The sequence below is a fragment of the Chiloscyllium plagiosum genome, unplaced genomic scaffold, assembly GCF_037043375.1.
Source record: "Chiloscyllium plagiosum isolate Xiang-an unplaced genomic scaffold, Cpla_swu_hap1 HiC_scaffold_46, whole genome shotgun sequence".
NCBI classification, from domain to species: domain Eukaryota; kingdom Metazoa; phylum Chordata; class Chondrichthyes; order Orectolobiformes; family Hemiscylliidae; genus Chiloscyllium; species Chiloscyllium plagiosum.
In genome coordinates, this window is record NW_028270184.1 from 8014709 (window position 1) to 8037764 (window position 23056).

Genomic DNA, 23056 nt, shown 5'->3' on the forward strand with positions numbered 1-23056 from the left:
AATAAAAGACCAATGATTCAATTACAGCTGAAAAATGAAATTCCAAGTGGCTGACTTTTCAGTGGGGTTGGAGTATCTGTCAGATCGCTGCAGGGGGTAAACATGTTGAGTCTTTATTCTTGACATTTGTAACAAGACCATTTTAAATAATGCTTGCATAAATATTGATTTATTTTCTTTTTTCTATAAAAAGCCTTGCTTTTTTTGTTTTTCCTTTGTTAAAGTTACATTGCCAGCCTCTTGAGAATATTGTCAATGAACGACCACAGCGTAAATGGCAAAAATAAAACATATGGTCTATCAAAACAAGTTTCACTCTGGAATCTGACTTGTCCAGAAATACCATCAGCTGGGGGCGTGATAGTGTATACAGTAAAGTTTAAAGTTGTGGGCAGGACATATTGGAGAGATCAGGGTGGGGTGGGCAAGTTTTAACAGGATCAGAGGAGAGTTGAGGAGAAATGTAGAGTGTTGGGCAGGCTCGCCTGAAAAGACAGCTATCCTCATTCTGCTGAAAAAAGAACTTGGAAATTCATTGGTAACCGATGTATACCAGTGAGCTATATGGGGTGGCTCAGTGGTTAGCACTGCTGCCTCACTGCGCCAGCAACTTGGGTTTGATCCCACCCTCGGGCAACTGTCTGTGTGGAGTTTGCACATTCTCCCCGTGTCTGCATGGGTTCCTCTAGATGCTCCGGATTCCTCCCACAATCCAAAGATGTGCAGGTTAGGGTGATCGGCCATGCTAAATTGTCCCATAGTGTCCAGGGATGTGCAGGTTAGGGTGGATTAGCCGTGCTAAATTGTCCCATAGTGCCCAGGGATGTGTAGGTTAGGGTGGATTGGCCATGCTAACTTGCCCCATAGTGTTCCAGGGATGTGCAGGTTAGGGTGGATTAGCCGTGCTAAATTGTCCCATAGTGCCCAGAGATGTGCAGGTTAGGGTGGATTGGCCGTGCTAAATTGTCCCATAGTGCCCAGGGATGTGTAGGTTAGGGTGGATTGGCCGTGCTAAATTGTCCCATAGTGCCCAGGGATGTGCAGGTTAGGGTGGATTGGCCGTGCTAACTTGCCCCATAGTGTTCCAGGGATGTGCAGGTTAGAGTGGATTAGCCATGCTAAATTGTCCCATAGTGCCCAGAGATGTGCAGGTTAGGGTGGATTGGCCGTGCTAAATTGTCCCATAGTGCCCAGGGATGTGCAGGTTAGGGTGGATTGGCCGTGCTAAATTGCCCCATAGTGCCCAGCGATGTGTAGGTTAGGGTGGATTGGCCATGCTAACTTGCCCCATAGTGTTCCAGGGATGTGCAGGTTAGAGTGGATTGGCCATGCTAAATTGTCCCATCGTGTCCAGGGATGTGCAGGTTAGGGTGGATTGGCCGTGCTAAATTGTCCCATAGTGCCCAGGGATGTGCAGGTTAGGGTGGATTGGCCATGCTAAATTGTCCCATAGTGCCCAGGGATGTGCAGGTTAGGGTGGATTGGCTGTGCTAAATTGTCCCACAGTGCCCAGGGATGTGCAGGTTAGGGTGGATTGGCCATGCTAACTTGCCCTGTCGTGTTTATCATTCATTTGTGGGATATGGGTGTTTTTGGCTGGGCCCAGCATTTATTGTCTGTCCCTAGTTGCCCCCTGAGGAGGTCGTGCTGAGTTGCCTTCTTGAACTGCTGCAGTCCACCTACTGGGGGTTGACCCATGAGGGAGGGACCTCCAGGATTCTGATCAGAGACAGTGAAGGAACGGCCAATCAGTTTCCAACTCAGGACGCGGAGTGGTTCGGAAGGGAACTTGCAAAGTGTTGGTGTCTGGGGATGTGCAGCCTAGGTGGACTTGCCATGGGAAACGCAGGCTTGCAAGAATAGGGTCAGAGGGAGTGTATGTCTGAGTGGGATAATTTCCAGAGGGTCGGTGTGGACTCGACGGGCTGAATGGCCTGCTTTCACACTGTAGAAATTCCAGGATCCAACTGGTGGATATGAGTTATATATAATGGATAAACCAGCAGCAACGTGATGGGCTGAACAGTCTCTATCTGTGCAGTCGCTATCTGTGGTTCCACTGGGTAATCTTTGGAACATACCTATCCAAAACCGTTAATTGGATCGGTGTTCTCATAGTAGGAGCTATATAAAGAACAGCCCTAAATATAACTTTTCAACATAAGGTTTGGAGGTTGAATTGAGTTTTGTTCCTGATTTGTATGGCAGGTTGGCAGAGACTCGCGATGACTGGGAACACTGGTATTTATTCAATTACTCACTTACACTTTCAATAAACTCATTTGGCATTTACGCATTTAAGCCAGAGCAGGGGTGACACAGTGTTCCTCTGAGAGTTGGAGGGTGATGGCAGCAGCACAGAAAAAAAAACTGAGAGGCCGTTCAGCCCACGCTGAGTCCAGGTCTGCTGTTCTTCAAGCCACCCACTCGATTCCCTTCCCTCTGTCTATCCTTGCAAGTGGAGAGTGGTAGAGACGTACAGCATGGATATCTCTTTGGTCCAACTCGTCCATACTGACCATAGAGTTGTACAGCACGGAAACAGACCCTTCAGTCCAACTCGTCCATACTGATCAGATATCCCACCACAATCTAGTCCCATTTGCCAGCACTTGGCCCACATCCCTCCAAACCCTTCCTAGTCATGTCCCCATCCAGATGCCTTTTAAATGTTGTCATTGTACCAGCCTCCACCACTTCCTCTGGCAGCTCATTCCATACACACAATACTCTCTGGGTGAAAAGGTTGTATCACAGGTCCCTTTCCCCTCTCACCCTCACCCTATGTCCTCTAGTTCTGGACTCCCCCACCCCAGGGAAAAGACCTTGGCTATTTATCCTACTCATACCCCTTATGGTTTTATAAACCTCTATAAGGTCACCTCTCAGTCTCTGACGCTCCAGGGAAAACAGCCCCAGCCTATCAAGCTCACCCTGTCGCTCCCACCTCAGCAACATCCTTGTCAATCTTTTCTGAACCCTTTCAGGTTTTTGATTTCCAGAAACAGAAATCTCTCTCGCGAAGGTGAAACGAGCAAGGGCGGGGGAGAGGCAGGTTGGAGAAATGTCGTTCCACGCGCCCATGAGGACACGTGCAAGAGTGCCAAATTTGGCAGGCTGGCAGAAATGTATGTTGGAGGAGGGATGGGCGGGTTTGGGGAGCGGAGGTCGCTGATTGGCCAGCCAAAGTGTGGCCCACCTGTGGGACTGTGACTCAGTATTAGGCAGAGGTCGGGCAACGCGTTGAGCTGCTAAAAAGGGGCCTTCGAGCAGGTCACGGTGGTGGGGTGGGGATGAGGGTCGCGGGAACGAACGGTTACGGCAGAGGCCACTCAGCCCCACGAATCCGTGCCAGCTGCCTGCCCAAGTGCACCCTTGCTTACCCCGTTCTGACCCACTCTGCAACTCCCCCTCATCGGGAAAATGATCCCATTCCTGCATGGAAGCTGGGATCGAACAGGCCTTGCAGCCAGGCAGCGTGTTCCTGATCTCGCTTCCCTGGCGTTTTACCGGACACGGTTGAGTCCCACTACCTCCAGAACCCCCTCCCGCCCCCTCGGCGTTTGTGCAAGGTGTTGGCATCCTCAGGTTCCAGAGGCTCATGGAATATCCATGGCTTAGCCGACATTGTCACCCGGCCCCTCATTGTACCGCCCAACCCTGAACCCAGCCTCTCACAATTTCAGGAGGCGACCCCCCCCCCCCCACCATGGCCTGGGGGTCACATGATGGACACAACCTGTGTGCGATTTCCCTGCCCCCACCACCCTCCCTCCACTAAAGGAGCCTCGGTGATCCCAGACGGAAGCTCTGTTCTCCGGCAATTGGAGGCGGTTGCCATGGTCGCGGAGACGGCGGATGGGCTCCGACCCTTGGTTCCGTGAGTGGAATTTCTTCTCCCCTCCCCCTACCAATGGATTCGGATGAGTGGCCGTACTGTCCATCGTGCCCTAGCCCCGTAGGGTCAGGGTGGAGGGGTGGGGGGAGTGGGGAGGGAGCGAGATGTTGCCAACCACCGCCTCCCTCAGGCGGCCGGCAGTACTGCAGCACAAAGGTTGACCGTGGAATCGGGTGGAGGAGGGAGGTGGGGAGCATCCTTGGTCCAGGGGCGTTGGGGGTCTGGGTCAACTTCCATTCCGAAGGATGCCCTCCGTGGCACAGTAGGTAAAATGGTTAGCTGGCATTCAGTGGTCTGTCGCGGGTATCGAACCCGCCCGTCTATTAGCTCCCAGGACAGGGGACTGCAAAGCCAAGAGTAGCGAGGGAAAGTCAAGCCATCTCTCTGATCACGTCTGCATTGGAGTTAACCCCTCACCTCGATCGGCTTAATCACCATTTATTCCATCTAAGCCCCTTTACCTGATATTGTGTAATCTTATCTTGTTTTTCTGAATGTGCGCACATTAGACACGGAGGGTGCAAGTGAGAAGGATATAACGTTTTTCACCAGCACACAGGAGGCTGGAGCGGGGGGAGGGGGGGGTGACCTCACAGAGGGATATCATTTAATCCCGACAGTGCAGAAGGGGACTCAGTTCTGGTCTCCCTGCCTGCAGAAACATGTTATTCAACTTGAAAAAGGTTGGAGTTACAGGGGAGAGGCTGAGGCCTCTGGGCCATCACACCAACTCTGAGTATCACGTGTCCCCACCTGATCATCGTAACACCTTTCCAGAACATCTCTCCAGAGCAGGAGGAGGTCATTCAGCCCAAACCTGCACCTATGCTCCATAGAGGGTACTGCGCTATCCCAGTAACCCTGCTTTCCAGTGGCTAACCCCACCTAGCCTGCATAATATGGAGTAATTTCCTACAGCAATTCCAGCCTAATCCCACCACATCCCTGGACACAGTGGGACAATTTAGCACAGCCAATCCACTCTAACCTGTGGACTGTGGGAGGAAACTGGAGCACCCAGAGGAAACCCCACACAGACACAGGCAGAATGTGCAAACTCCACACCTACAGTCGCCCAAGGGTGGGATCGAACCTGGGATCCTGGTACTGTGAGGCAGCAGCACTAAGCACTGAGCCACTGTGCCGCCCTGGATAGCAGTGATATTTTCCCCAAGGGTGTGTGGAATGAGCTGCCAGAGGAAGTGGTGGACTGTGGGTACAGTTACAACATTTAAGAGACATTTGGATAAGGACATGAATAGGAAAGGGTTTGGAGGGATATGGGCCAAGGGCAGACAGGTAGGTCTGGTTTAGTCTGGGATTATGGTTGGGTTGAAGGATCTGTTTCCTTGCTGTATGACTCTATGACATTACAACTAGGCTCTGTGATTAGGCCATTTAGCCCTCTCCGGCCTACTCCCCCATTCAATGGCTGATCTTATCTCGGTCTCAACCCCCCATTCCTGCCCCCTGCTCACTTTCACCCATCATCGATTAAAAATCTGTCTATCTCCTCCTGAAATGTATTGTGTCCTCCACCCCACACACTCTTGTTGGTGGGGGGTGGAGGGGTGGTGGAGGGAGTGAATTCCACAGATACACCTCGCACCCCCCCCCCACCCCACATTTTTGTGGGGAGGAGTTCCATTAAAAAGCTGGAGGGTGGTGGGAGTCAGAATCTCCGAAACTCTGACGTGCTTTCTCAAAACCTCCTTGAACGTTACACGCGGAGGAGGGAGGAAAAGAAGCCAGTTATCATATCACCGTGATGATTTCCGTCACGCCCACAGCGTCCCTTCCACGAGGAACTGAATCCCCTCAGCACTTTCTAGCAGGAGGCACGATCTTAAGACCTTTTGGCCCCTCGAGACGTTCAAGAACAAAGCTCCTAAGTGTTCTGCCTCTGTCACACTCTCTGCTCAGACTGGAAAACAAGCTACATCACGCGATGGACGTGAAAGCAAGTGTCTTTAAGATTCATGCTCCAGTTTCAATCATTGAGTCACAGACTCAGTGCAGGTACTGTCAATATTGAGGGCATGGCGTCTAAAAATTGGCTCATCGCATTGCAGCTGTGTAGAACTTCAGCGACATCACTTCCTCCCCCACCACCCCATTGACCGCAGCCAGTGCTGAATATGTCCTCATTCGTAAGGCCACATTTAGAATATTGTGCACAGCTCTGTCACCCCCCACCCACCACCACTACCAGAAGGACGTGGAGGCTTTGGAAAGAGTCCAGAAACAATTTCCCAGGCTGCTGCCTGGTTCAGAGGGTATGAACTATGAGGAGGGATTGGATGAGCTTGGCTTGGTTTCACTTGGAGGCTGTTGTGGGGTGGGGGGGAACCTGATCAAAGTGGACAAAGTCACGATAGAATGGGTAGTGTTTCATCCCCCAGGGTAGAACAGTCAGCGACCAAGGGGACGTAGGTTGAAGGTAAAGAGGGGGTAAGTTTAAAGGAGTTGTGAGAGGCAGGTTTTTGACCACACAGGGTGGTGAGTGCCTGGAATGTGCCACTGGAGGAGATGGTGGGGTTTGACCCAAGAGGCACTTTGGCCGACAACTGAATAAGCAGGGGATAGAGGGATATGGAACACACAGAGACGAAAGGGGTTTTGTTTAGAAAGGCATCAAGCTGAAGGGTCTGCTGAAACTGTTTCTTGTTTTTGGAGACGTTGCATTTTCCGTTTGTCCAAACACAAATATGAGGGGAAGTGTCATGTGTTCAGGATGTTCCTCCACAGACGCTGCCAGATGTCTGGAAATCAGTTTTGACACAAGCCTGTCTGTGTCACAATATCAGGAGGACCTTCTTTATCCTGATTCCCTGTGGTGTTTGCTGGAGGCTTCACTCCCTTCTGTGTCCCGCTGCTCTGCTCATCACGACTTCATTGAAATTTCCAAAGGGTGATGGTGTTACCCTTCTGTCAGACTGCACACAGCTCAGCTTCTCAACTAAGTCAGTCAGGCCCACTGAAGGTACACCTTCAGGGATGATATTGTTACGAACAACTCTAAATCAAGCAAAGACGTAAAGATAATTACAGAAAGGTTTAAACTGTCATGTAAGGGCTCTTGTGTGTATTGGTAAGGTCGCTGCCTCTCAGGCAGGAGACCCAGGCTGATTAGAATATCTACACTTCTCAAAAAGAACACACACACACATACATTCACTCTCACACACACACAGAGACATACACACACACATGCACTCATACACATACTCATACGCACACGTACAAGTACACACATTCATTCACTCACTCACATACACACTCATACACTCACTCACACACATACAAGTACACACAACATTCACTTACACACAGACATGCACACACTCATGCACTCACACACACATGCTCACACACATATACAAGCACTAATACATACAATCATACACTCACACATACACTTATACACTCATACATACACATAGACATACAGACACAGACAAATACACACACACTCATACACTCACTCACACACACATCATACAAATACTGACAAGCACATGCAAACGCACTGACACACACACACTCACTCAACCACATGCAGACTGACACACACACAAACATAGACATACACTCGCGCACACAAGCGCAAACTGACATATAAACACTGACACAAACCCTGCACACGGCACGTACACTCCACACGCGACATATACTATGTACACCCACTGTATATGTACAGACACATCACCTCTCCTTATCTACCCTATCAAGCCCACTGAGATACTTGTGTGTTCCTATAAAGGTGAGATACCCTCCTAACCTCGTATGAATCTCCAATCCATGTCAATGTTACAAACGTCTTATCAACCCTTTCTCCAACGTCCATCACGTTTCGTCTTTGACGTATTTGTTAATTGACGAAGTGTCTTCCTCTGTTCACTAACTATTTCTTGGGGAATATTAAGCTCACTTGCGGCTGTTAGAATATTTGTCATCTTGGCCAGCACTCAACTCTTTCATTTTAAATTGAGCAGTCCTGCTGGTTGTTCCTTCCCAGAGGCAACGTGATGGATCATCTTGAAGCTGTCAGTCTTACTGATTAGCTGGGAGAGTGTTTTTTACAATTGGCAGAAAGATCCCTGTGTGGACTTGCAGATTAATTAACGGTGTCTCCCCTCGCTGGAGTCCTGCACGTGAAATCAAGTCCTGCATCCTCCAAAGCTGACACAGAAGTTACAGATTTGTAAAGAAATACTCAAAATTCCCCAATATATCTGACAGCTGGACACAGAGCAGGTGAAAACACTGTCCAAAATTAGCAAATCTACCCGTTATTACAAATAATTAGACTCTAGGTACAAGTCAGCTGAACTTTCCACATCCTTGGAGTTACCATTGACCAGAAACTTGACTAGACTCACCACATAAACACACTGGCTACAAGAGCAGGTCAGAGGCTGGGAATCCTGCAGCGAGTAACTCCCCTCTTGACGTTCACCCCCCGCCCCACCCCCACAACCCCCCAAAGACTCTTCACCACGAGTCAGGAGGGTGAGGGAATACTCCCCACTTGCCCCTGGATTGGGGGGCAGCTCCAAAAACACTCGAGAAGCTTGACACCATCCGGGGGAAAGCAGCCCCCACTCGATTGGCACCACACCCCCTCCCTCCTCCCCCCCTCAGTAGCAGCAGTGTGTACCATCTACAAGACGCACTGCAGCAACTCCCCGAGGCTCCTCAGACGGCACCTTCCAAACTCACAACCACTTCCATTTAGAAGGACAAGGGGCAGCAGACACATGGGAACACCACCCCCCTGCAAATTCCCACCACTCCCATCCCGACTTGGGAATATATCGGCCATTCCTGGGGTCAGAATCCTGGAATTCTCTCCCTCGGGCATTGTGGGTCTAACCCACAGCACACGGACTGCAGCGGTTCAAGATGGCAGCTCACTCCCACCTTCTCAAGGGGGCAATTAGAGATGGGGGCGATAAATACTGGACCCAGGCAGGAATGCACACATCCCCTGAGTGAATAAAAGGAGAATCATTGACCCTTCGTGGATTCGATATGCAGGGTGTGAACTCATACAAGGGACCGATGGGTCTCCAGTGTTGTAACCCTCTGTGGTACAAAATAATGAGGGGCAAAGAGAATAAGTCCTCCTCAGGATTTGGGGAGAGGAGTTACCATGAAGAGACCACTGTATTCAATTGCCGATTCATCCCCACACGGAGTTTTAATCCTGTCATCATCTGGGAATGGGTGGTAGTCCTGGAGGCAGAGGGGAGGGTGTGAGTGAGGGGGAGGAGTAGGTGGTTGTGTGTGTGCATGAGGGGGCGTGAGTGGCAAGGGGAATTCTGCTGCCTAGCTTCCAAATCTCAGCTGCCAACAAGTCAGATTAATCTTCTCTACAGCCACCACCACACCTCCCCCCAAACAGGGATTGGATGGGGTGCGGTGTAAATCGCATACATTCCCATTCGCTCTTGGCCGTTCCTTGCAGTTATGGTTGGAGGTCAAGTCGGTCATCTTTGACATTGGCCGAACTGAAAAGGTCACCGTGCGGTGTTCTTCCTAACCTTTAGGGGGTGTTCTAATCAACTTTTAACTATTCAGCAGGACCCAGGGAGAAGGACTGACCACTCTGTCTGGGCTGGGGGAGGTCAAAGGCGAGGGGTCGTCCTCTTAACTCTAGAGTCAACCCATTCAGGAGTGAAGTCTGGGAGTACTTAGAGTCATAGAGTCATAGAGATGCACCCATAGAGATGTACAGTACGGAAAGAGAACCTTCGGTCCAACTCGTCCGTGCCAACCAGATATCCTAAATTAATCCAGTTCCATTTGCCAGCATTTGGCTCATAGCCCTCTAAACCCTTTCTCTTCATGTTCCCATCCAGATGCCTTTTAAATGTTGTCATTGTACCAGCCTCCACCTCTTCCTCTGGCAGCTCATTCCATACACACACCACCCTCTGTGTGAAAACGTTGCCCCTTAGGTCCCTTTTATATCTTTCCCCTCTCACCCGAAACCTATGCCTTCTAATTCTGGGCTCCCCGACCCCAGGGAAAAGACCTTGTCTATTTACCCTATCCATGCCTCCTCATGACCTTATAAACCTCTATAAGGTCACCCCTCGGTCTCCGATGCTCCAGGGAAAACAGCCCCAGCCTATTCAGCCTCTCCCTACAGCTCAAACCTTCCAAACCTGATGACGAGGGGCGTAACTTGAGTCTTTGTCTTGTAACATCTGGAGGAACAATCAGAGTCTGTTAAGATGCAGATCGGTAGATAGAAGACGCGCAAGAATAGGAGGAAGAAAATGGCTTCGTGGTAAAGTTTAATTTGATTGGATTCACTTTATTATTGTCACATGTACCAAGATACAGTGAAAAGTTTTATTTTACCTGCAATCCAGACAAATCCTACTTCCACAGGTACATTGGGGTAACAGTACAGAATACAGTGTTAGGGTTACAGAGAAGGTACAGAGAGAGATCAACTCTAATTTATGAGAGGGCCTGTTCATGAGTCTGATAACAGCGGGGAAGAAGCTGTTCTTGAACTTGTCAGTCCGTGTGTTTGAGCTTTTGTCCCTCCTGCCTGAGGGAAGAGGGTAGGAGAGATTATAACCGGGGTGGGAGGGGTCTCTGATGATGTCAGCTGCCTTCCCAAGGCAGTGGGGAGTGTAGATGGAGTCGGTGGATGGAAGGTTGGTGATGGACTGGGCTGTGCGCACAGCTCCCTGGAGTTTCTCACGGTCCCGGGGAGAGCAGTTGGTGTACCAGGCCATGATGCATCCGGTTAGGATGCTTTCTGTGGGTGCATCTGTAAACCTTGGTAAGATATTATTGCTCCACTGTTAATCCAGAGACCTAGGTCATGTTTTGCGGACTGGGGTTCAAATCCCAAATTTGATTTCAACAAAAATCCAGAATTAAGAATCCAGTAATGATTACGAAACCATCGTCAATTGTCAGAAAAACCCATCCGGTCCATTAGGGAAGGAAACTGCCATCTTTAGTGGTCCCAGGTTCGATTCCAGCCTTGGGTGAGTGTCTGTATGGGGATTAGATGTTCTCCCTGTTCTGCATGAGCTCCATCCGGGTACTCCGGTTTCCTCCCACAGTACAAAGATGTGCAGGTTAAGGTGGATTGGCCGTGCTAAATTGTCCCATAGTGTCCAGGGATGTGCAGGTTAGAGTGGATTGGCCGTGCTAAATTGCCCCATAGTGCCCAGGAATGTGCAGGTTAGGGTGGATTGGCCGTGCTAAACTGTCCTATAGTGCCCAGGAATGTGCAGGTTATGGTGGATTGGCCGTGCTAAATTGTCCCATAGTGTCCAGGGATGTGCAGGTTAGGGTGGATTGGCCGTGCTAAATTGTCCCATAGTGTCCAGGGATGTGCAGGTTAGGGTGGATTGGCCGTGCTAAATTATCCCATAGTGCCCAGGGATGTGCAGGTTAGGGTGGATTGGCCGTGCTAAATTGTCCCATAGTGTCCAGGGATGTGCAGGTTAGGGTGGATTGGCCGTGCTAAATTGTCCCACAGTGCCCAGTGATGTGTAGGTTAAGGTGGATTGGCCGTGCTAAATTGTCCCACAGTGTCCAGGATTGTGCAGGTTCGGGTGGATTGGGGGTGCTAAATTGTCCCAATGTGTCCAGGGATGTGCAGGTTAGGGTGGATTGGTCGTGCTAAATTGTCCCATAGTGTTCAGGGATGTGCAGGTTGGGGTGGATTGGCTGTGCTAAATTGCCCTATAGTGCCCAGGGATGTGCAGGTTAGGGTGGATTGGCCATGCTAAATTGTCCCATAGTGTTCAGGGATGTGCAGGTTGGGGTGGATTGGCTGTGCTAAATTGCCCTATAGTGCCCAGGGATGTGCAGGTTAGGGTGGATTGGCCATGCTAAATTGTCCCATCGTGTCCAGGGATGTGCAGGTTAGGGTGGATTGGCCATGCTAAATTGTCCCATAGTGCCCAGATATGTGCAGGTTAGGGTGGATTGGCCGAGCTAAATTGTCCCAAAGTGCCCAGGGATGTGCAGGTTAGGGTGGATTGGCCATGCTAAGTTGTCCCATAGTGCCCAGGGATGTGCAGGTTAGGATGGATTGGCCGTGCTAAATTGTCACAATGTGTCCAGGGATGTGCAGGTTAGTGTGGATTGACCGAACTAAATTGTCCCATAGTGTTCAGGGATGTGCAGGTTAGAGTGGATTGACCATGCTAAATTGTCCCATAGTGTTCAGGGATGTGCAGGTTAGGGTGGATTGGCCGTGCCAAATTGTCCCATAGTGCCCAGGGATGTGCAGGTTAGGGGTGGAATGTACGTGCTAAATTGTCCCTTAGTGCCCAGGGATGTGCAGGTTAGGGCGGATTGACCGTGCTAAATTGTCCCATAGTGCCCAGGGATGTGCAGGTTAGGGTGGATTGACCGAACTAAATTGTCCCATAGTGTTCAGGGATGTGCAGGTTAAGGTGGATTGACCATGCTAAATTGTCCCATAGTGTCCAGGGATGTGCAGGTTAGGGTGGATTGGCCATGCTAAATTGTCCCATAGTGTTCAGGGATGTGCAGGTTAGGGTGGATTGGCCGTGCTAAATTGTCCCATAGTGCCCAGGGATGTGCAGGTTAGGGGTGGAATGTACGTGCTAAATTGTCCCATAGTGTCCAGGGATGTGCAGGTTAGGGTGGATTGCCCGTGCTAAATTGTCCCATAGTGCCCAGGGATGTGCAGGTTAGGGGTGGAATGTACGTGCTAAATTGTCCCACAGTGTTCAGGGATGTGCAGGTTAGGGCGGATTGACCATGCTAAATTGTCCCATAGTGCCCAGGGATGTGCAGGTTAGAGTGGATTGACCATGTTAAATTGCCCATTAGTCAGTGGGAAATAGTCTGGGTGGGTTACTCTTTGGAGGGTCGGTGTGGATTGGTTGGGCTGAAAGGCCTGTTTCCGCGCTGTAGGAAATCTGATCTTACCTGGTCTGGGCCTACACGTGTCTCCAGACCCACAGTGATGTGGTTGTCTCTCAACTGCCCCCCTCTGGGCAATTAGGGATGAGGCAATAAAAGCTGGGCCCTTGCCAGTGATGCCCACATCCCTGTGAACGAATAACAAGTCAGGTGCATGAAGCGAAGGAGGGAGCATGGGATTGTATCACCATGATCCAACCAAAATGGCGGAACAGATTGGAGGCTCAGAATAGATTCTTCTTGCTCCTCAGACCCAGACACTGATACTGCCACAGGGTTGAGAATAAGGAGGGATTCTGATATAGGTGAACACCCCTATCCCTGTCCTCAGCCCGTCGACTTTCTCAGCTGGCTTTTCATTGCAATTCCCGGATCTGGGGTTTGCCGAGGCGTGAGCATCTGATGATTGGCAGTCAACTGCTAGGCTCTGCTTGGCATTGGAGCCAAGCGGGCAGAAGGAAACACTGGCAACTATCTGTCAGTCGTCATTGATTGGTCCATTCTCCATGCTGACACCTCCGTGAATCAGACTCCATTTGCTAATCAGTCAGCACTCTCTTCCTGCACAGTTAATGTTCCCCTTAAGTTGGTATTTCTCGCAAAGGGTCCTGATCAGTGGAAAAGAATGGGCATATTTTAATTTCGCCAGATTGTTGCCTCTGGGCTGGGCTCCCTGCCCTGCGGGACTCTAGGTTTTGTCTTGACCGACCCCTGTCTGTTTTTGTAAATATTGCGAGCGGAAATCGACCCATTCTGGGCGCAACCCCGCCTCGTGAAAGCTAGAATTTACCTGTGGGGGCCCAGTGGCCATTCCTGCTTCAAGGGCAAGCAGCAGTGCACAGGACCTGCTCCCAGGTGCGGGATAGGGGGCTTTGAGTTGTCAAAGCTTGACCTCACCACACCCCACCCCTCGGAAAACTGTACTTTGGTCTCTAAGCCAAAGGGAACCGCAATTCAATTAGCTTTTACAGCCGTTTATCGTACCTCTACTGGACATTTTAACAGCCTAGCAGGTGTGGGAGATATTTATCAGGAACATAGTGGAGCCAAGACCAGGTTGTGTTGAGGGTTAAACTGGCAGCAGAGTCTCAGACACGTCTAGACGGTATTGTACCCTTGTGAGACATTACCTGCGAGCTCCTCACTGCTCCTGCAGCCAACAGTCCTCTCATACTAGGGCCTTGATCCCAGCTAGTGAGAAATAACCACTGTGCTTCATGTCCTGAACGTTGAGCAGGTGGGGGTTTGCAGACCCGGGGTGGACTGACATGACAAATTCATCACACTCCCCTCTCGCTGCTTTCTCAGTTGCTCAATTTCAAACCATCACCACCTTCGAATCGCAGTGTGTGAGAGTCTGTGTGTGTGTGTTTGTGTGTGTGTTTGAGTGTGTGAGAGAGAGAATATGTGTGCATGAGAGAAAGTGTGAGTGTGTCAGAAATTGAGAATGTGTGCACGTTTCTGTGTTTGAGTGTGTGTGTTTGTGAGAGAGAGAAAATGTGTCTGTATGTGTGAGTGAACGTGTATGTATGTGTGTTTGAGAGAGTGTGTATGTGTGTGTGAGAGAGAAAAAAATGTGTGCATGATAGAGTGTGTGAGAGAACGTGTGTGTGTGTGTGTCAGAAATTGGGAATGTGTGTGCCCGTTTGTGTGTGTAGGAGTGTGTGTTTCTGCATGTGGGAGTGTGCGTGTGTGTGTCTCTATGTGTGTGTAGGTGTCTCTGCGTGTGTGGATGCGTTTGTGAGCAGCTGCCTCTCAGCCCTGAGTTTGATCTGAATGGCTAGGCTAATTGTTCGGCTCTCCAAAATAACATTGCCCTATCGCAGTGGCTCAGTGGTTCAGTGATTAGCGCTGCTGCCTCATGGTGTCAGGGACCAAAGTTCGATCCCACCCTTGGGCGACTGTATGTGTGGAGTTTGCACATTCTCCCCGTGTCTGCGTGGGGTATCCTCCGGGTGTTCCTGTTTCCTCTCACAGTCCAAAGATGTGCAGGTTAGGGTGGATTGGCCGTGCTAAATTGTCCCATAGTGCCCAGAGATGAGCAGGTCAGGGTGGATTGGCCGTGCTAAATTGTCCCATAGTGCCCAGGGATGTGCAGGTTAGGGTGGGTTAGCCACGGGAAATGCAGGGTTATAGGGATAGGTTTGAGGGTGTTAGGTTTGGCTGGGTGGTCTTCAGAGGATCAGTGTGGACTCGATGGGCCGAATGGTATTCTATGATTCAGGTGGTGGGAATGCAGGAATTAAAAAAACTGGCGAGCCCAATTCCAGCTCGTCAACAATTAGAGTCATAGAGATGTCCAGATGGAAACAGACTCTTCAGTCCAACTCATCCATGCCGACCAGATATCCCAACCTAATCTAGTCCCATCTGCCAGCACCCAGCCCATATCCATCCAAACCCTTCCTATTTATGTCCCCATCCAGATGCCTTTTAAATGTTGGCATTATACCAGCCTCCACCACTTCCTCTGGTAACTCATTCCATACACACACCGCCCTCTGTGTGAAAAAGTTGCCCCTTAGGTCTCTTTTATATCTTTCCCCTCTCAGCCTAAAGCTTTGCCCTCTAGTTCTGGACTCCCCCTCCCCAGGGAAGAGACTTTGTCTATTTATCCTATCCATGCCCCTTGTGATTTTATAAACCTCTGTAAGGTCACTCCTCAGCCTCCGATGCTCCAGAGAAAACAGCTCCAGCCTGTTCAGCCTCTCCCTGTAGTCAAACCCTCCAACCCTGGCAACCTTTGTAAATCTTTTCTGAACCCTTTCAAGTTTCACAACATCTTTCCGACAGGAGGTAGACCAGAATTGCACGCAATATTCCACACACCCCTCTGTCTTCTACCTTTGAGCCAGTTCTATATCCAAATGACGAGTTCTCCCTGTATTCCATGAATTCTAAACTTGCTAATCAGTCTCCTACGGGGAACCTTGTTGAACGCCTTACTGAAGTCCATATAGATCACATCTACCGCTCTGCCCTCATCAATCCTCTTTGTTACTTCTTCAAAAAACTCAGTCAAGTTCATGAGACACAATTCCCACACACAAAGCCATGTTGACTATCCCTAATCAGTCCTTGCCTTTCCAAGACATGTAAATCGTGTCCCTCACGATTCCCTCCAACAACTTGCCCACCACCAGTGTGAGGCCGACCAGTCTATAGATTTCTGGCTTGTCCTTACCACCCTTCTTAAACAGTGGCACCATGTTAGCCAACCTCCAGTCTTCCAGCACCTCACCTGTGACTATCGATGATACAAATATCTCAGTGAGGGGCCCAGCTGTCACTTCTCTAGCTTCCCACAGAGTTCTGGGGTACACCTGATCAGGTCCTAGGGATTTATCCAACTTTTTGCGCTTCAAGACATCCAGCACTTTCTGCTCTGTAATATGGACATTTTTCAAGATGTCACCAACTATTTCCCTATATTCTATATCTTCCATGTCCTTTTCCACAATAAACACTGATGCAAAATACTCATTTAGTATTCACCCCATCTCCACACAAAGGCCGCCTTGCTGATCTTTGAGGGGGCCTATTCTCCCCCTAGTTACCCTTTTGTCCTTAATGTATTTGTAAAAGCCTTTTGGATTCTCCTTAACTCTATTTGCCAAAACTACCTCATGTCCCCTTTTTGCCCTCCTGATTTCCCTCTGAAGTATACTCCGATTGAAATGGGTTAGAGTAGTTAGATGCTTATTAGGTATGATGGGCTGAAGGGCCCTTACTTGTGCTGTAGACTTTGTGACGTGAGAATGCCCCAGGATAAGACCATAACCATGAAGGATAGGAGTCGACTTAGACCATTGGGCCCATTTGATCAAGGATGATATGTCTCTCAGCCCCCACTCTCCTGACTTCTCCTCTTTGACAAAGAGTGCAGGGCTAGTACAGGAAAGTGATACTGCTGTGGGTGATCAGCCATATTGGGAATGGCAGGGGTGGGGCTGAACAGCCTCAGCCAGCACCTTGTCCAATCGATATAGAGTGAATGTGTTGGGTTGCAACACGCACTCATGGAATCTCTAACAGCTAGTTCGGCCCATTGGGTCCACACTGTCCTGTCAAAGAGCATCCCAGCCAGCCCCACCCTATCCGTGTAACCTGCAATTTAGCACGGCCAACCCACCCTAACCTGCACATCCCTGGGCACTATGAGACAATGTAGCACGGCCAACCCACCCTAACCCACACATCCCTAGGCACTATGGGACAATTTAGCATGGCCAACCCACCCTAACCTGCACATCCCTGGACACTATGGGACAATTTAACACAGCCAATCCACCCTAACCTGCACATCCCTGGGCACTATGGGACAATTTAGCACGGCCAATCCACCCTAACCTGCACATCCCTGGACACTATGGGACAATTTAGCACGTCCAACCCACCCTAACCTGCACCTCCCTGGACACTATGGGACACTTTAGCACGGCCAATCCACCCTAAGCTGCACATCCCTGGACAGTATGGGACAATGTAGCACGGCCAACCCACCCTAACCCGCACATCCCGAGGCACTATGGGACAATTTAGCACGGTCAATCCACCTTAGCCTGCACATCCCTGGGTACTATGGGATAATTTAGCACGGCCAATCCACCCTAACCTGCACATCCCTGGGCACTATGGGCACATCTCACCTGGCACATATCCCTCCAAACCTTTCCTGTTCATGCCCTTATCCAAATGTCTTAAACGATGTAACTGCACCCGCACCCATCACTTCCTCAGTAAGTTCATTCCACACACAAACTACTCTCTGTGTAAGAAATTTGCTCCTCGTGTCCTTTTCAAATTTCTCTCCTCTCACCTTAAAAATGTACCCCTGAGTCTTGTAACCCCCATCTTGGGGAAAAGACGTCTTCCATTAACTCTATCTCTGCATCTCATTATTTTATAACCTTTTCAACCTCTTCAACTCGAGTTAAACAAGTCCTGGCCTATCCAGCCTCTCGTTATAACCCAAACCTTCCATACCCGGCAACATCCTGGTAAATCTCTTCTGAACCATCTCTAGCTCGAGAATAAACAGCCGGTGACTGGATGGTCAGAACTGGACTGTGTTACTTACATGTTCCTGACAGACAGCATGCATTTGGAGGGACAGCGGTTAGTGACAATGCAACAGGAGGAACCTCAGCCTAACCCTAGCACAGTACATAATGGAATTTAAACTCAGTTAAAGATAGTTTGGAGTTGAAAGTGAGCCTAATATGACCATTGGTGGTCGTAAAGTCCCCATCTGGGTCACTTTTGGGCAGTGGGGAAACCTGCCGTCCTTACCCAGTATGGGCCTACATGTGACTCCAGACCCACGGTGATGACCATTGTGGAACTTCCTGTGTCCCCTCAGTTCACTGTCCTTCTCCTCGCATCCCACTGTGATTCAGAAACATCACAGATCCCAGATTCTCTGGCCTAATCAGCCGGAGCTTGGCTCTGCAACTCAGCTTCTCGATGGATCGGGAGAGATGAGCGATCATGGAGACGGAATCATCACAATTCCGTCTTTCTCTGTGTTCATCTTAACACTGCTGTCCGTGCTCTCGATCCTCCTTCACCCTGTCTTCCGCTGTCTCCTTCCACATTCCGCTATGTGCCCTCATCCTGTTCATTGTTACTTCACTATCCTTACTCTCTGTTCATTGTAACTCTGCTTTCCTCACTCTGTTCATCGTTACTCTGCTGTCCTCTCTCTCTCTCTGTGTTCATTGTTACTCTGCTATCCTCTCACTCTCTGTTAATTGTTACTTTGCTATCCACTCACTCTCTGTTCATTGTTACTTTGCTATCCACTCACTCTCTGTTCATTGTTACTTTGCTATCCACTCACTCTCTGTTCATTGTTACTCTGCTATGCTCTCACTCTCTGTTCATTGTTACTTTGCTATGCTCTCACTCTCTGTTTATTGTTACTCTGCTATCTTCTCACTCCCTGTTCATTGTTACTCTGATTTCCTCTCACTCCCTGTCCATTGTTACTCTGCTATCCCCTCACTCTCTGTTCATTGTTATTCTGCTTTCCTCACTCTGTTCATTGTTACTCTATCTCTCCCTCTGTTCATTGTTACTCTGTTATCCTTTTTTCTCTCTCTTCATTGTTACTTTGCTATCCTCTCACTCTCTGTTCATTGTTACTCTGCTATCCCCTCTATTCCTTGTTACTCTGCTATCTCTGTCTCTCTGTCTCTCTGTTCATTATAACTCTGCTATCCCCTCTGTTCATTTTTACTCTGCTATCCTCTCACTCTCTGTTCATTGTTACTCTGCTATCCCCTCTGTTTATTGTTACTCTGCTATCCTCTCACTTTCTGTTCATTGTTACTCTGCTATCCCCTCTGTTCATTGTTACTCTGCTATCCTCTAGTTCTCTGTTCATTGTTACTCTGCTATCCACCCACGCTGTTCATTGTTACTCTGCTATCCTCTCACTCTCTGTTCATTGTTACTCTGCTATCCACCCACGCTGTTCATTGTTACTCTGCTATCCTCTAGTTCTCTGTTTATTGTTACTCTGCTATCCACCCATGCTGTTCATTGTTACTCTGCTATCCTCTCACTCTCTGTTCATTGTTACTCTGCTATCCTCTAGTTCTCTGTTTATTGTTACTCTGCTATCCTCTCATTCTCTGTTCATTGTTACCCTGCTTTCCACATTCTCTTTATCAGTTGTTGTTCCACTATCTGCACTCTCTCTCTCTGTTCTTCTTCAATCTGCGACCCTCTGTTGGCTCCCTCTAAGTTGCTTTGTCGTTCTGTCAGACGTCTGGTCTCCAGGGAACGCAACGTTAAATGGGACCGACACAGACAAAGACGGCCAATGTCGTCAGGAATGATTCTACGTCGGGCAGCTGACGGCTGAATTGCAGTCTCTGACTCCCAGGTGGAAATCTAGGACAGGATCGAATTGCTCCACATTCCCCGCCCCGCCCCAACTGCCTTTTCTCTCTGAGCCTGTGGGAGGAGGCGAACCTGCATTGCTGTAGCGCCCACTGGGGAATGTCTCTGAGTACCTCACGGTGGTGTCACCTGGGGAGCTGTGGCGGCCAACGGGTGTGGCAGGGTTGTAAGACACAGCAAGATCCCGCAAGCAGGATGCCGAATGGCCCACGGCTCGCACGGAGGACGTTTCCTGGGTGTTCCCGGCTGGGGAGTCCATCTCCCCCAGTTGCAGCAAGCGGCAACGGACCAATAAGCGTCAACCCACCATCCCCCAACCGTCCCCTGTCCCAGTCAAGGTTTGGCCTGACGATGGCCGGGGTGGGGTGTGCTTGGGGATGGGAAGGGCAACTAAAGGGGCAGGATTACGCTGGCCCACCTTGGACCTTGACGTGAGGCAAACAGGGGGAATCTGGCGGAGGCAGTACTGCTGGCCCACGGCAGCGGAAGGACCTTAAATCGAGACCTAGCCTCCATCTCGGGCCTACAGGGTGCGGGAGTGGGGTGGAGATCCAGGATGTCAGATCTAATTTTCCAAGGCACTGGGTAGGGAGGCGGGAAAGGGGAGGAGTGCACGGAGAGGGGGTCAAGCTGGTCAATTACTTTCTGTCAAATGATTTAACATGTTTACCAGCAGCCCGACAGGTATAAAATTGAAAGCAGTTAGTTAAGGCCAGAGCAATAAGACACTTCCCCAGGACAATGGACTGGACATAATTCATCACTCTGAAGGCCACTCGAATACTATCAACAACATAAATGACCTTTATATCGATGAGTTGACCGATAAACAAAAGCCTTGGTGTTAGAAATGAGCATTGCATCGAATCCTCACAGAGTTGAAAGTTAATGCTCCTGTAACACATGACCAGCAGGAGATTGGCTAACAGTAATTATGCTGGCTCAAACAATTGCAACAGGCCAAATGGACTTCCTGCCCCACCCTAACAGCCTACAATCCAGTTTATTGACTGACTTTCGCCCTGAGGACATTGTGGGTCTAACCGACAACACACGGACTGTCACAGTTCAAGACCACCACCTTCTCAAGGGGGCAATGAGGGACGGGAGGAATAAATGCTGGGCCCAGCCAGCTCCCCCTTCCCCCACCCAATGAGAAATGCTCACCTGGACCAAGCCATGGAATCACTGAACTGTCACGGGGCAGTAAAATGTTATTCGGCCCATCTTGCCTGCCCAAGTTCCATCCCATTGTCTCGCCATTGCCTCCATGTCCCTGTCCCCCAATATCCCCCACGCATAAACGCCTCCATGGACCCTGCACCCCACTCCCCACATTTCCAGGCAGTCAACCCCACCTCCTTCACTGCTCGCTGGGTGGAAACATTGTCCCTCACATCCCCCTCACTTCAAATCCACGCTCACCTCCCCTCCCCAGTTCTCGTTCAGGGATGTGCAGGTTAGGGTGGATTGGCTGTGCTAAATTGTCCTGGCATGCCCAGGGATGTGCAGGTTAGGGTGGATTGGCCGTGTTAAATTGTCCCATAGTGCCCAGGGATGTGCAGGTTAGGGTGGATTGGCCGTGTTAAATTGTCCCATAGTGCCCAGGGATGTGCAGGTTAGGGTGGATTGGCCATGCTAAATTGTCCCATAGTGCCTAGGGATGTGCAGGTTAGGGTGGATTGGCCGTGCTAAATTGTCCCATAGTGTCCAGGGATGTGCAGGTTAGGGTGGATTAGCCGTGCTAAATTGTCCCATAGTGTCCAGGGATGTGCAGGTTAGGGTGGGATTGGCCGTGCTAAATTGTCCCATAGTGTCCAGGGATGTGCAGGTTAGGGTGGATTGGCCATGCTAAATTGTCCCATAGTGTCCAGGGATGTGCAGGTTAGGGTGGATTGGCCATGCTAAATTGTCCCATAGTGCTCAGGGATGTGCAGATTAGGGTGGATTGGCCGTGCTATATTGCCCCATAGTGCCCAGGGATGTGCAGGTTAGGATGGATTGGCCGTGCTAAATTGTCCCATAGCGTCCAGGGATGTGCAGATTAGGGTGGATTGGCCGTGCTAAATTGCCCCATAGCGTCCAGGGATGTGCAGGTTAGGGTGGATTGGCCGTGCTAAATTGTCCCATAGCGTCCAGGGATGTGCAGGTTAGGGTGGATTGGCCGTGCTAAATTGCCCCATAGTGTCTAGGGATGTGCAGGTTAGGATGGATTGGCCGTGCTAAATTGTCCCATAGTGTCCAGGGATGTGCAGGTTAGGGTGGATTGGCCGTGCTAAATTGCCCCATAGTGTCTAGGGATGTGCAGGTTAGGATGGATTGGCCGTGCTAAATTGTCCCATAGTGTCCAGGGATGTGCAGGTTAGGGTGGATTGGCCGTGCTAAATTGTCCCATAGTGTCCAGGGATGTGTAGGTTAGTGTGGATTAGCCGTGCTAAATTGTCCCACAGTGTCCACGGATGTGCAGGTTAGGGTGGATTGGCCGTGCTAAATTGTCTCATAGTGCCCAGGGATATGCAGGTTCGGTGCTTTTGTCAGGGGTTAGTGTAGAATAATAGAGCAGGTGAATGGGTCTGGCTGGGATACTCTTCGGAGGGCTGTTGTGGGCTGAATGGCTTCCTGCCACACTATCAGGGTTCTACGATTCCTCCCCACTCCCTGGTCACTCCCACATTTAAGCTGGGGGAAGGAAGACTCCAGAAAGACATTGGTCATTGGAGATGAAAAGTAACAGTGGACAGATAAACAGGAGGGTTTTGTTGTTGTTGTTTCTTGTTGAGCTCTCTTTTGGAAGCAGGAGCTGTGGAATGCAGCCAATGGGATCGCTGCCCCGTGGGCGTCGGTGGTGCCAAGCTCTGTGCAGAGTGTTCCTTTGTTCTCACCAGATGCTGGAATTACCAATTCATGGATTCACATGCCTTCCCAGTGCATTGGGAGTCTGCAATGAGGCTCACAGTTCAGACATCCGGGAAGTGGAAGTAAAACTTTATCCCTGCCGTTGGTCACGCGCGAGAAACATCGCTGCGATGCCCTTCCTAAACACGGCGGCAGGTCCCGCTCAGAATCCACTGGCACTGAGGGTCGTATCTCGCTAATTACCAGTGGGCAGGACGGGGAGGTGGAGCGGGCGCTGCTTATTTTCGGAAGATGTTCCTCCGTCCTGTGCCATCTGCCTTCCCCTCACCCCCCCACCCCAGCACCGCCTCACTCGCGCCTTCCCTTCCCCACCCCCCACCTCCCGGATTAGCCCCTTGCCCGCACCCCACCTCTGCCAACCCCAGTCCCACGCACCCGCCTCCTTGCTGGTTGTTC

General features: G+C 50.1%; 1 protein-coding gene across 1 annotated transcript in view; it reads left to right on the plus strand.

Moving 5' to 3' along the window:
* LOC122543998 (neurexin-1-like) overlaps positions 1-23056 on the plus strand; it is a 1169973-nt gene that overhangs the window by 454111 nt on the left and 692806 nt on the right. The gene's annotated exons all lie outside the window — the stretch shown is intronic.